The sequence below is a fragment of the Rhinopithecus roxellana genome, chromosome 8 (assembly GCF_007565055.1).
Source record: "Rhinopithecus roxellana isolate Shanxi Qingling chromosome 8, ASM756505v1, whole genome shotgun sequence".
Taxonomy (NCBI): Eukaryota; Metazoa; Chordata; class Mammalia; order Primates; family Cercopithecidae; genus Rhinopithecus; species Rhinopithecus roxellana.
The window spans coordinates 129542170-129555833 of record NC_044556.1 but is presented as its reverse complement, the minus strand read 5'-3'; the positions used below and the strand labels follow the sequence as shown (position 1 = coordinate 129555833).

The window sequence follows — 13664 nt, the reverse complement described above, 5'->3', positions numbered from 1 at the left end:
GCTTGTGGTTTAGGGGAGTTTATGCAAAGGAGCTGCTTCTGCAGTCTCCCAGCCGCCTCTTCACCCCTTGAGGATGTCCAGGTTTCGTGATTTTGTTTGGGGTGAGGGTGGGTGGGTAGGAGGAGGAACCACCAGGAAGAGTGAGGGGATGTGATGGGACTCACGTGTTGCGACTTTCAAGTGAGTATGCTGCGAGGCTGCCACATCCCAGGTGTGGCGGGCAGGCAGGCATGGCTGTTCCTCAGATGATGGTGGCCACCCTCCCGCTGCTGTTGTTCTGGTTATTGTTTCTCCTGGACAGGTTAGGGGTGGCCATGAGCACTTAGCGCTCGTCGGGGCAGCCATACTCCAGCAGCACATTGATGCATTCCTGCCTGGAGGCCTGCCAGGTGTAGGCCAGCGCTGTGTTCCCATGGGCATCTCAGGCCATGACGTCCACCCTGTACCAGATCAGGAGCTGTGCCAGGACCACATTTCCCTTGCGGCAGGTCAGATGCAGTACAGTGTGGCTGTCTCTGTCTCCCTCCCCGAAGGTTTCTTTCACCTCGTCCCAGGAGCCGTGCACCAGCAGCAGGATGGCTGTCCACAGGTCCTCGTCTGTGGTGGCCCACAGCAGGTGCTGGCCCAGGGACAGCTCCGTGCAGGGTAGCGGGGCCAGGAAGAGCTTCTGCTCGTACTTGGCATGGATCCACTGTTCCTTCTTTTCCCTTGTGGAGTCTGCTGAGGGTTTCGTCCACCCGTGGCTGCTCTCTTCCCACACGCTGTTGAGTATCTCATTCCCAATGAATGACATCATCTTGATAAGCTCAACTGGCCAGTCATCCAGGTCCAGAGATCAGACTCAGGAAAAGTGGGTGCCAAGATTCCAGTGGATCACTAAGCACTTGATGCACATGAGCCTCCCAAGTTCAAACTGGCCCAGTTAGGATTCTGGGTCTCACAGTTCACACAGGAGGAGTTCCCGTGCATGTGTCAGATTGACTGCAGGGCCACGGCCTCGCTCTGGTTCATCAGCTGGGACTTGTTCTTGCTGCTCTTGCACGACTGCAGGCTGGCCAGGCTGACCAGGATCTGGCGCTCGATGGCTTGGACCCAGGTGTCCCACTCCTCATTCGTCGTGGTTTCAAAGTACCATGTTTGGCCAGTGAGGGACACAATGATAAACTCAAAGTTTTCTTGTTCTTTGGTAGTGTCGGACAGGCCATCAGCTTTGAAGTTGCTGGTGGTTTTCTGCCTACAGTGCTGCTTTCTGTTGGTGTGAGGGGAGGTGGGCTGGTGGTACTGGAGTTACTGGGGCTGGAGCATACGGAGTCACCCAGCCCCATGTCACTGCTGATGGCCAAGTTTGTAATGATTGTAGCCTCACTCCACTGGTTGGCTCTGGAGACTGAGTAGGAGCTCTGGTGCATGCCATTTGGTTGGCTGTTGAAGGAGACCAGGCTGATGCCGCTTGCCATCTGAGACCCAGATGCACTAGTGACATTCCCTGAATTGAATGAGATGTGTAAACTCCTCATGTACTTGGATAGGCCATTGGTTTTAGACCTGGAGATGGGCATGCAGGCCGACGTGGCTCAGGGTAGCCTCTTCCCTGGGACTTTCATGGTAGTTCTCAGAAGGTCAGTCTCCTTCCCATGAGCATTCTGCATGTAATCATGTAAACCTGGATGATAGGTCCGCACACCATTGTCACACAGGGTAACATATTTCTTTTTCCACTCTTTATTCAACAATTTGCCACTTTGCTTCAACAGCATGCCCTGTATAATTGGCATGGCTCGGCTGCTCCTGATGCTGTACGCACGACTCTCCAGGCCTTTCTTCTCTTTGGGTCGCTCCCTTTCTGAGAGGTGAACCGGTTGGACCCCGCTTGGACTGCTTGCGAACGGGCGTGGGCATGTTGGCAATGGGAGGAACATCCATCTGAAGTTCCTTCTGGCTGGTGCTGGGAGTCTATGGAATGGAGGAGGAATAGTCACTTAAACTTCCACCTCCATTATTTATCTAGCTGATGTGCATGGGGGACACCTGTGCAGAACAGATGGTGGAATGACTCAGAGAATTGGGCAGCGACTTGCAGGGTCCTATGGACAACTGCTGCTTCTTCCCTGTGGCAACAATCTTCTGGGTAACCTCCTGGAAGTCCCTCTCCACGTTCAGCCCGTACATAGCACAGGTCTCATAGTACGTGCACCGCTTCAGGCCATTGGAACGCTTCCTTGCCCCGGCATCATCAATGACCCTCGGGTTAGTGAAACTTATGGCATCCTGGGTTCCCACCAGAACCAGAGGAATCTCGCTCATGTTCCGATAGTTGGCCATTTGACTGCAGTAAACGTCTGGAAACTTATTTCATCCTCCAAGCTGAAGACAAATATAACTGCGTCCACCCACATGGCAAACTGCGCCTCCGGGGTGGGGGGGTCCCCTTCACCACTAATCAGCAGCAGATAGCTCTGTCCATCAACAACAATCTCTTTCTTGAACCTGCCACCACTTTGAGCTCCCGGACGGACAGACTCAGCGTCCATTCCTAGCTGTTCACAAAGACATCTTCCATGGCGATGACGTGCTGCCAGATCTGGTTCTGCAGCACTGGCTCCTCCACGCACCCCAGCAGCTCACAGATGGAGTAGACATTGTGGTGGACCCACTGGAAGCGCTGGATCTCGGCCCGGATAGCAGCCGAGTTGGCCAGCTGCTGCTGGTAGTTTTTGGTGCAGGCGCCACACCCAGAGCCAGCATCCCCCCAGGAAGCCGGCCCGCGGGCGGCGGGCGGAGGAGGCTAGAGAAGAAAGGCCCGGGCGTAGCAGGCGCGGCGGTCTCAATTCATGGCCAGGACGAGAGGCTAGCAAGCCTGCTGCGAGCGATTGGACCCCGGCGTCCCGGGTCAGGACGTCACCAAGGGGAAGCGCGCCCCCACTGCCCCCACCTGGAGCGCCCCGCGGCTGGCGTGACGGGCCCAGGAGGAGGCTCGCTGGGGCGCCTTCCTGTGACGCAGCCTCTTTCCAGCCCTAGGCCCGGCTCCGCCGAGCAGCCATTAAAAGCCCTGGCATCCGCTGAGCTCTGAACTCCGAGCCCCGAGCGCCGGGGCCGGGGGCCAAGGGCCGAGGGCTGATCCCCGGTCAGTGTGGCTGCGCCGCTCCGGGCACCTGGCCTCGGCCTTCTTTCTTAAATCTGAAGACATAATGCTTTTTTTTTTTTTTTTCCAGCCAAGGGAACAAAATGTTCCATTAATGAGCCAGGAATATTGAGGAATCCCTGAAAGATAGAAAATAAGACTTATGGACTGGCTTATAGCAGAATGGGCAGGGCTGAATAGCAAGTTAACAAAAAGGAGAATTATAAGACATGGAAAATGGATCTAAACATTGCAACATTTGGATGACAAAAATTGTAGATACGAAAACCAGCAAGAATGATGGTGAGAGTTGGGGAGTTAAAAAGAAGAAAATGTCCCAAATTTGCACCAAAACACATCTTATTAAAAGGGCCCACTCAGAGTTCTCAGAATAATTAATGAAAAAAGATCTTGTCCTAGGTAAACTATAGGAGAAAGAATCAAGAGATTTTTATATGGAAATGTTACCTATAAAACAATGGAAATTAGTTTGCCCTTGAATTTCTCAATGGCAATATCTTCAGGGCTAACTCTGGAATCCTTTCGGGTAACCAACAGTGAAGTGAGAGGAAAATAAAAACATCCTCAGACATGAAACGATTCAGAAGGTTTATCATCTCACTGAATGACTTGAAAATGACTCCTGCAGAATGAACAACGAATTACAAAAAAGATGTCCCAGATTCTCATCCCCAACAGATGAGGCAACAGACGTTGAGCACATACTATGTGCGCTCTACACAGATTGTATCATTTTCTTCCCAATAACTCTGAAAAAGGTACAATTATGATGCCCATTTTAAAGTGAAGAAACTCATATACAGATGTGAACCAGAATATATGAAAGAGTGATAGTCAATAAAAACATAAAATATATTATTGAATCAAAAAGTTATTGGTGCATAATATAAAAAAGAGAGAGTTTTTACGAAGATATTCTGGAGCTAAATCCCAGATCGATAACTGCAAAGCAAGTGGCAGAGGCTGTGTGAAGTTGCTTCATTAGAAAGACTCCATGTGGGAAAAGTAACTACCCTTAGAGTCCCCACTTGATTGGGTTTGCAGTAACCAAGACCTATCAGTCATCTGTGGCAGCTGATCTGTGAAGTGAATGGGAATGAGGTGGGAACCATCACAGTAGTATCTTTCTCTCCTTTGATGATAACACGTATCTCTGCAGTTCTCCAGCAATATGGCATTGCTTTTGATGTACTGTTTTGGCACCCTACTTGGTACTTTCTACCCGAATAGCCCTTACACCATGGGTGAGTGTACCAATGTAGGCATTCTGCCAGTTGCTAAGATTACCTATTCCAGCTATTCACTTGGCAACTAGGGTCCTTAACCACAGGATGAATTCACAGTCCCGCTAGCCCTGCCCAAAGGTGAACCTGGGCCAGAATTCAGTTCTTTTGTCACCCAACCTCTATAAGCTCAAAATGTTGATGGCAAACAGCAATGTTTTGGGTCCCAGAAATTAGTGTTAGTTTGGGATTTGCAAATGATATTCACTAAAAAGTTTGAGTGTTTCCTTTTCTCCAGAGCAGTTATCTATAAGGGAGCACAAACTCTTCGGGGAGATGAAAGTTTGCATGCAGTCTTAGGTACAGTATTTCCACAGCGTCCTCATTCAAGAATATTTGGGCTATGCTCAAAAGGCTGTGGATCTGGGATCTGATTTAATGCTGGTAACAGGGTGACAAGTTGTATCTCTCTTGCTCAGGAGAGGCCTCTGTTCCCCAGACATAAAGCTGTGTTTTGTGGGTTGTTTTTTGGTTTTTTTTAGAGACAGGATCTCACTCTGTTGTCCAGGCCGGAATGCAGTGGCATGATCGTAGCTCACTGAAGACCTGAACTCCTAGGCTGAAGCAGTCCTCCCTCCTCAGCCTCCTGAGTAGCTAGTCATGCATGCTCCACCATACTTAGCTAATTTTTTTTTTTTTTACTTTTTTTTGGAGGGGGAGGTAGGGGTGTTGCTATGTTGTTGATGCTAGTCTCAAACTCCTGAACTGAAGCAATGCTCCCACCTTGGCCTCCCAAAATGCTGGGATTATAGGCGTGAGTCACTGGCTGGTTTGTTTTTGTTATATAAACCAAAAAGACTTAATGGGTTATTTGTTGAGTTCATTCCTTGGGTTCCTAAAATTACTTAACCACAACCAGAGAGCTCCTGGGCCAGACCAATGTGTTTTCCACCCTGCTGCCTATTACAATGACTGGAGCCCACTGTTCTTCTGGTAATTAACTCCCTCCACATGACTGCCTCCCATCCTTGCTTGCCTGTGGGAGTGTATTTTAATTTGCAGCTGCTCCTTCCAGCATTCCTGCCCTAGAAAACAGCTGAGAGAGAGAAAGAGAGAGACCCCCAATTTGGGTGCATCGGATGCCATTGTTCAAGTCTATTTCCTGCAGCAATGACTCCAAGCCTTTGCCATTGCTCTTACATTTCTTACCCTACCCTTGCTCTACCACTAGATAACTTTGCTCCAAACCACCCAGAGTAAATAGAGGCTCTCATACATGAACCCCCTCAACTTTCAGCCCAGTCCTCTAAACTAGTCCCCATCATGTCTTTCCTTCTGGTCTCGGGGGGTGAGGGGGTCATTCATCCTACTCTTGATTTTATCCCCCCTAGCTCCTCTAGGATTATGACCTTACCCTTTGGTTACTATTACACAATGCTATATATTCAATGCTTCTTCACAGACTACTTTCCTATAGCATAAAATTATGCTCCGATCTTGCATACACACAACACAGACACAGAGAGAGGAGAAAGATAGCAGGAAGGAGAAATAAACACTTTCTCTTCAACTACCTCCCACTCCAGCCTTTCCTTTGTGGCCAAATCCTTAAACAATCTACACTCAGTTTTTTTCCCACCTTTGCATCCACCATTCACTACTCAGTCCATAGCAATTAGCCTGCTACTCAGGACATCTTTCTTTTACCAAAATCATCAATGGCAAAACTACTAATTGACAAGTTTTACAGACTTTTCATCTTACATGATCTCTGCTGTTCACTGTTGGTGTCTCCTCCCTTTCTGAAAATCTCTCCTCTGTGGGTTTCTATGATGCTGTTGCTCCGGGCTTGTCTCCTAGCATTCTGCTCTATTTTGTGCTTTTGTTATTCTGTTAATGCCCATGTATGTTTAATACAGGGTCTGTCCTTGGTTCTTTGCCTTTTTTTTTTTTTTTTTTTTTTTTAAGAGCAAATCTCACGCTTGTCCCCCAGGCTGGAGTGCGATGGCGTGATCTTGGCTCACTGCAACCTCTGCTTCCCAGGTTCAAGTGATCCTCTTGCCTCAGCCTCCCGAGTAGCTAAGATTACAGGCGCCTGCCACTACACCCAGCTAATTTTTGTATTTTTAGTAGAGACGGGGTTTCACCATGTTGACCAGGCTGGTCTCGAACTCCTGACCTCAGGTGATCCGCCCGCCTCAGCCTCCCAAAGTGCTGGGATTACAGGCATGAGCCACCACGCCCGGCCGGCTCTTCGCCTTTTTATCCATTCCCCTCTTCCTAGGTCAGCTTTCTCAATCTCATAGTTTTAGCTTCGGCTAATGCCTTCCAAACGGCATGTTCATTCATGCAACAAATATCTTTTAGCTCCTACTGTGCGCCAAGTACTGTCCTAAGAGATAGGACTACAACAGTAAGCAAAACAAAGTCTCTGTTTTTCTGGACATTACCAAAGACAAGCATCAAGCAGATAAAATATATAATATACGACATCAAGTAATGATAAAGGATCTTACAAAAAATAAACCAGGATAAGACAGTGAGAATGCGGCTGCTGTAAATGGAGTATTTAGAAAACACTTTTGTTTAACCTGTATCATACTGGCTCTCAAAGCGTAGTTCCAAACCAACAGCATCACCTGGGAACTGGCTAGAAATGCACATTATCAGGCCTCATTTGACCTGCTGAATCAGAAAGTAGGGGTGGGGAGGATGAGTCCAGCAATCTATGCTTTAACAGGCCCTCCAAGTGATTCTGATGCATGCTGTAGAGGAGTTTCCCACCTCTGTTGCCCCAAAGCGATTACAGGTGTGCAGTCTAATACTAATTTTCTCAGCCCATAGGGATAGCTTTAGGGTTGGGGGTTAGAGAGATGCCAGGGACCTCCAGACCAAAGTAGCCTACACCCAGACTTTTTAGAAGGCAACCAAGTGGGATTGGCTGGCATGCCACAGGCCTCCAAGTGGCATGGTAAAAGCCATCCAGCACTCACTGATCTGCTGCAAGAAGCTACGTGCTGTCAAGGACCTGCTTCTGCCCTCACTTCTGGGTGAAGTTTGTGGTCCCTTGCACATGGAGACTGCACAGCGCAGAGAAAGACAGGTGGAGAGTCTACTCTAGCTGCACCGCAACAGCTCTTAATAATGCATGTGTTGGGCTCCCTAGAGCTTCTTTCCTTTCTTTTCCTTTCCTTTTCCCATTCATTCATCCATTCTTTCACTCACTCATTCATTCAATTCATTCATTTATAAATAGAGACAGAGATCTTTCTAGGTTGCCCAGGCAGGTCTCAAACTCTTGGGCTCAAGAGATCCTCTTGCCTTAGACTCCCAAAGTGCTGGGATTACAGGCATGAACCACTGTGCCCAGCCTCATTATTATTTGAAATATATTTTTATTTATTTATTTATTTATGTATTTATTTATTTTTGAGACGGATTCTCACTCTGTCACCCAGGCTGGAGTGCAATGGCACAATCTCGGCTCACTGCAACCTCCACCTCCTGGGTTCAAGCCATTCTCCTGCCTCAGCCTCCTAAGTAGCTGAGACTACAGGTGCGTGCCACTATGCCTGGCTAATTTTTTTGTATTTTTAGTAGAGACAGGGTTTCACCATGTTAGCCAGGATGGTCTGGATCTCCTGACCTCCTGATTCGCCCACCTTGGCCTCCCAAAGTGCTAGGATTACAGGCGTGAGCCACCGCACCTAGCCATTTTGAAATAAGTTTAAAGAAAAAGTTGATTAGATTTGAAACCCATTCACATTATCACAAGAAATATCAAAATTACATTTGTTGATGACAGAAATTAGATTCTTTAACTGCTATAAATTTTTAAGTGATTGTAAAAATGATTTTTAAAGCTTTTAAAATTGTGAGAACACGTTTCTCATTCATGATAACAAAAATTTAGAGTTCATCATTTAAAAAATTTTGATTAGGAATTTTATGTAGTCATTTCAAACATAAAATTTATATCTATGGAAGCAAACTCAAGATTCTTTTTAAAATTTTTAAAATATTTGTATTCAAATTTAGTTTACTGATATTGAATCCCTAACACTTTTTAAAACTATGATTATATATCAAAAACTAATTTTTTCACCAAGCCCTATACAGATACCCTCAAATCCCCTCAAGTTGCCCCAGTATGCTATTCAAATAGTATCATCTTCTGTCCTTGAATGGGAAAAGACTGGAAGCACTGCGCTAGGATCACCCTCTCCCTCTCCCTATCTGTCCCCTCTTCTCTCTCCACCCCTTCCCTCCCCACCATACCTCTTCCATAACACTGAACTATAAAGGGACAAAATAGAGTCCTCAGGGTCACACAAGCCAGAAACAGGAAATGTATCTTTTTATTTTTATTTTTATTTTTTTGAGACGGAGTCTCGCTCTGTCGCCCAGGCTGGAGTGCAGTGACGCAATCTCAGCTCACTCACTGCAACCTTTGCCTCCCGGGTTCAAGCAATTCTCTGCCTCAGCCTGCTGAGTAGCTGGGATTACAGGCACCTGCCACCATGCCTGGCTAATTATTTTTTGTATTTTTAGTAGAGACGGGTTTCACCATCTTTGCCAGGCTGGTCTTGAACTCCTGACCTCGTGATCCACCCGCTTCAGCCACCCAAAGTGCTGGGATTACAGGCGTTAGGCACTGCGCCCAGCCCAGAAATGTATCTTTAGTGAAATAAAAACAGAAAGATGATAAAGTATATTGAAACCATGGCTGGCCAGGATCACTTCGCCATGTGCGGTTTCCTCTTCTGTGTTTTTCTCTTGAAAATCCAGCACAGGATGCTGGAGCCACAGTCAGCAGCTAGTGAAAGAGTCAGGATCTTGGCTTCAGAAACATAATCCCTCCTGAACTTTAAACCTAAATATTTCATTGCCCACTGTACATTTCTAGACAGAATACCTGCAGACACTTCTAGCTCAATACCTCTGAGGCTGAACTTGGCCCACCCACCTTTACACAAAATCTGTTTCCTCTCTTGTATTCCCTTAGTTGGATGTCAGCCCCATTCACCAGTAACTTTGATTGGAGTCCTGAGAGTCATCACTTGTCCCTGTAAACATAACTCATATCCTCCCTCTCACCTGGACTGTTGCAAGAGTCTCCTCACTGGTCTCTCTGCCTCCATCCTCTTCCCATTTCTTTTTCTTTTTCTTCTTTTTTTTGAGATAGAGTCTCCCTCTGTCACCCAGGCTGGAGTGCAGTGGCGTGATCTTGGCTTACTGCAAGCTCTGCCTCCCGGATTCATGCCATTCTCCTGCCTCAGCCTCCCGAGTAGCTGGAACTACAGGCACCCGCTACCCCACCCGGCTAATTTTTTTTTTTTTTTTTTTTTGTATTTTTAGTAGAGATGGGGTTTCACTGTGTTAGCCAGGATGGTCTCGATCTCCTGACCTCGTGGTCCGCCCTCGGCCTCCCAAAGTGCTGGGATTACAGGCGTGAGTCACCAGGCCCGGCCCATCCTCTTCCCATTTCAATTTCCTCTTCCACCTTGTCCATAAAGTGACTCTTCTCAGTTGCAAATCTTACCATTTTCCTTGCTTAAAATGTTTCAATGGCTTCTTCTGGCAATAAGATAAAATATAAATTCTCTTATAAAATATAAATTAAACATAAATATATAATTCTCTTATATGAAAAGGCTTTTCATTTATTGGGCTGCCTAGCTCTCTGGCCTCCTCTTTTGCCAGTTTGTCAAGCCACTCATTGACCTGCTATATTTTGTACTGTTTCCTCTGGCTGGAAGGCCCAGCTCTCAAAGTCTGCCTGAGTATCACTTATTCATCCCAGTATGGCCCAAACTGGATCTCCTCTGACTCCACTCAGGTAATGTTACTCCCTTCTTTGTGTTCTCACAGTACCATATAGATGAGTGGTTCTCAACCAGGAGCAATTTTGTTTGATGCCACGGGGCAAACACTTGGCAATATCTGAAGATAATTTTGGTCACCACAACTAGGAATGAAGTGCTACAGGCATCTGGCAGAGGCCAGGGATTCTGCTAACAATGCTGCGATACTAACGATGCTGTTACAATGTACAAGACAGCCCTCCACAACAAAGAATCATCCAGTCCAAAATGTCAGTAGTGCTGAGGTTGAAAAACCCGGATGTACAACACTTTATCAAACTTGTCTGTTTACACATCTGTCTCTCCCTGTTATACTATACGCTCCTCAAGGGCATGCACCATGTCTTACCTTTAAATCCTCAGGAGTCAGCAGTGCAATACATGTAGTAGGTGCTCACTAAGTATCTATGAAGTGAATTAATGAGAGAGAAGTTAAATAAGTCTCATCTCATCCCTGCACCTAACAGGCCAACACCTGCATTTCAAAGCAAAGAGGGTAGGAATATAAGATGCTTGGGGGCAAAACAGTTAGGGGATATGGATCAAACAAAGCAGCTGCAACTTCTGATCAGCTGCTCAGCCTATTAAGGTTGAACTCTCCATCTTTCTCAAGTCCTCTATCCCTTCATGGTCCCCACTCCATAACCCTATGAGACTACCAAATTATTTTCATTTTCTCCCTCAGAAATATTTCCTGAATCCAAGCCATCCCCACTGCCAAAGCTGCAGATCAGGCTGCCAGTGGCATCACTTTCCTAGACCACTATTGTGCCCTCCTATTTAGTCTCTCTGCCACCTACAAATTGAGAAAGTCAAATTCAGTAAGTCCTTATAGTTTCCAGCTCTAAAATAATAGGATTTGTAATGTCATGTAGTGCCAGTCAATTCCAGCCTTCCATTAAATAATCCATATAAATCAGTATTCATGCCTTCACTTATTCATGTGGATATAATACTTCAAAACACTAACTGGGAATAAGTGTAATACTTTAGAAAGCCTTGCACTCTTTCATAACCTTTCATCTTGGAAACATAAACTCAAAAGTAAATAGCTTTAATTGATCCTCCCTTTCTTCTAGTAACCCAGTTCCCACAGATGTCAGTTTCTTAACAAATCCAAACAAGGAGTAAAATATTGAGATTTTCAGAATGTGTGCATAGCATATTTTCAGCAAAGAGATGAGCAACACTTTCAATTAAAAAGGAATCTAAAAGAAAACAGCAGCATCCCTGCAAAAGTAGATGAGGACAGCCAGCTGGACTTATCTGCTAACTCAGCACTCCCCTCCCCAACTCCTCCACCTTCCAGCCATGCTGCATTGACCTTTTTATCATGGAATGGTATGCAGCTTCTCGGATTTTGTCTTTGTCACTCATAACCCCAGCAGACTTGTGTTATAAGCAGCTGCTTATATTGCTGTTAGGTATAGATATAGAAAAGGAAGTAATGATTATGTAATTTGTCAGTGGTCAAAGAAACCAAGGAAACTGAGCAAAGGTGACTGAGAACAAGTGTCCAGTATGGGCTCCAACACCCAGAAGGGCCTTTTCCCGTTGGTTTTTCTCCTACAAGGAATTTCTCTCTTATTGAAAGACAGTACAGCCGGGCGCGGTGGCTCAAGCCTGTAATCCCAGCACTTTGGGAGGCCGAGATGGGCGGATCACAAGGTCAGGAGATCGAGACCATCCTGGCTAACACGTTGAAACCCTGTCTCTACTAAAAAAAAACACAAAAAACTAGCCGGGCGACGTGGTGGGCGCCTGTAGTCCCAGTTACTCGGGAGGCTGAGGCAGGAGAAGGGCGTAAGCCCGGGAGACGGAGCTTGCAGTGAGCTGAGATCTGGCCACTGCACTCCAGCCTGGACGACAGAGCCAGACTCCGTCTCAAAAAAAAAAAAAAAGAGAAAGACAGTACAGTTTAGAGAATATCATTTGACCAGATATCCTGCTCCATTCTTGGAGTAAAAAAAACAGATGCTATTTTAGTATAAGAGTCTAGCTGGGGATGTGGATGAAATTAATTTATAACAGGACCAGGCTGAGGAAAAACATCAGTAAATGCTACAAATAGTTTCTCGCTTTGTCTAATGGGGAAATCTCTACAGGATGATAAAGATGCTAGCTGTGTTTAATAGCAAATATTAATTCAGGGGAATATGAAATAATCATGATACCTTTCTCTCTATGAGCCAAACACAGCTTTGGAATTTTTCTCACTATAGTGTTGTAGGCAGAAACTATCAACTGAGGCAGGCCCTTGTGAGGAAATACTTGTCCTCCTTAGGTAGCCCATGCAATGATCAGGTTTAGACAGTAAAAAAACCTATTTATATGACTGGATTGCTCATCTTTTATTTACTTTACTCGCAGTTGCCTAACCTGGAACATATAGAAGAAAGTAGTGGAATGGTTTTTCCAGACGCACTTCAGTTACTTCAGGTCCTCAGTCTTTAATAAGGTTTTGGGAGAGAAAAAAAGCTATTGCTGTGTGAATTCAATAAATATTGAAATATTTTAAAAATCAGTGAACATTATTTCTGCCATCATGTGATCTGAACTATCTGAGTAGTATCATAAATCTTGAGTGATGGGTTATCTTGACCAACCTACCTTTCAGGAAGAAACAAATTATTAACAGAAAGTGAAAGAGAAATAAACCTATTCAATGTTTCAAGTCCCTCAGAAGAGGGTGAGGCAGCTCTCCAGTTCGTTGCTAGATCCAGCCTGGCCAGTGAACCCTGAAAAAGCCCAACTCCTGCTTTCATCATGGAAGCACGGGACAAAGTGTCCCTTCCTAAAAACAGAAGTTAGACCAGACCCCTTCCTGCCTGTGATTCTTCAAGAAGCATTGCATCATCAACATCAGGCGTAAGCATTAATAAAGATGCTAAATAATAACAGAAACGAAACACATCGCAAAGAGAGTTTCCTTTCATCCCTTTTAAAATGTAAATAATCCCAGGAGGAATCAACCAGCATCATTACGGGTTAATGCATCTGTAGAACAACTAGGGCCAGGATATAAAATAAGAAATAAGTAGGGAGGAGAGAAAGGCATCCTTGAGACGACTCCAAGAAGGAAAGTTGGGGGTTGGGGAGAAATTTCTGATTTTACCTTAAAGTCACCCTAATTCGATGACCTTTTGTGGTTTTTTTCTTTTTTCTTTTTTACTTGGCCCTGCCCAAGCAGGACCTAAAAAAAAAAAAAAAAAAAAAAAAAAAAAAAAAAAAAAAAAAAAAAACTAACAACTGGTACTCTCCACAGAAATCTGCAGTAAAAGGCAAAAGATGTATTCGTTCTGAAGAGAAACCAAAGCCTGCGATGAGCTTCTGTATCTCCCTCAGCCCTCTAGCATGACGTTAGGAACCCTCCAGGAACTGAGTCTTCGCAGCCCGGGCTGCCACCTGCAGACACGCACTTTTCAACGCCCGCAC

The 13664-nt window shown here is 45.6% G+C and overlaps 2 pseudogenes; both read right to left on the bottom strand.

The window, feature by feature from the left end:
- Positions 1-241: 241 nt before the first annotated feature.
- On the bottom strand, positions 242-2411 carry LOC104672004 (annotated as a pseudogene).
- An 11044-nt stretch (positions 2412-13455) lies between these two features.
- LOC115899335 lies at positions 13456-13548 on the bottom strand (annotated as a pseudogene).
- Positions 13549-13664: the final 116 nt, after the last annotated feature.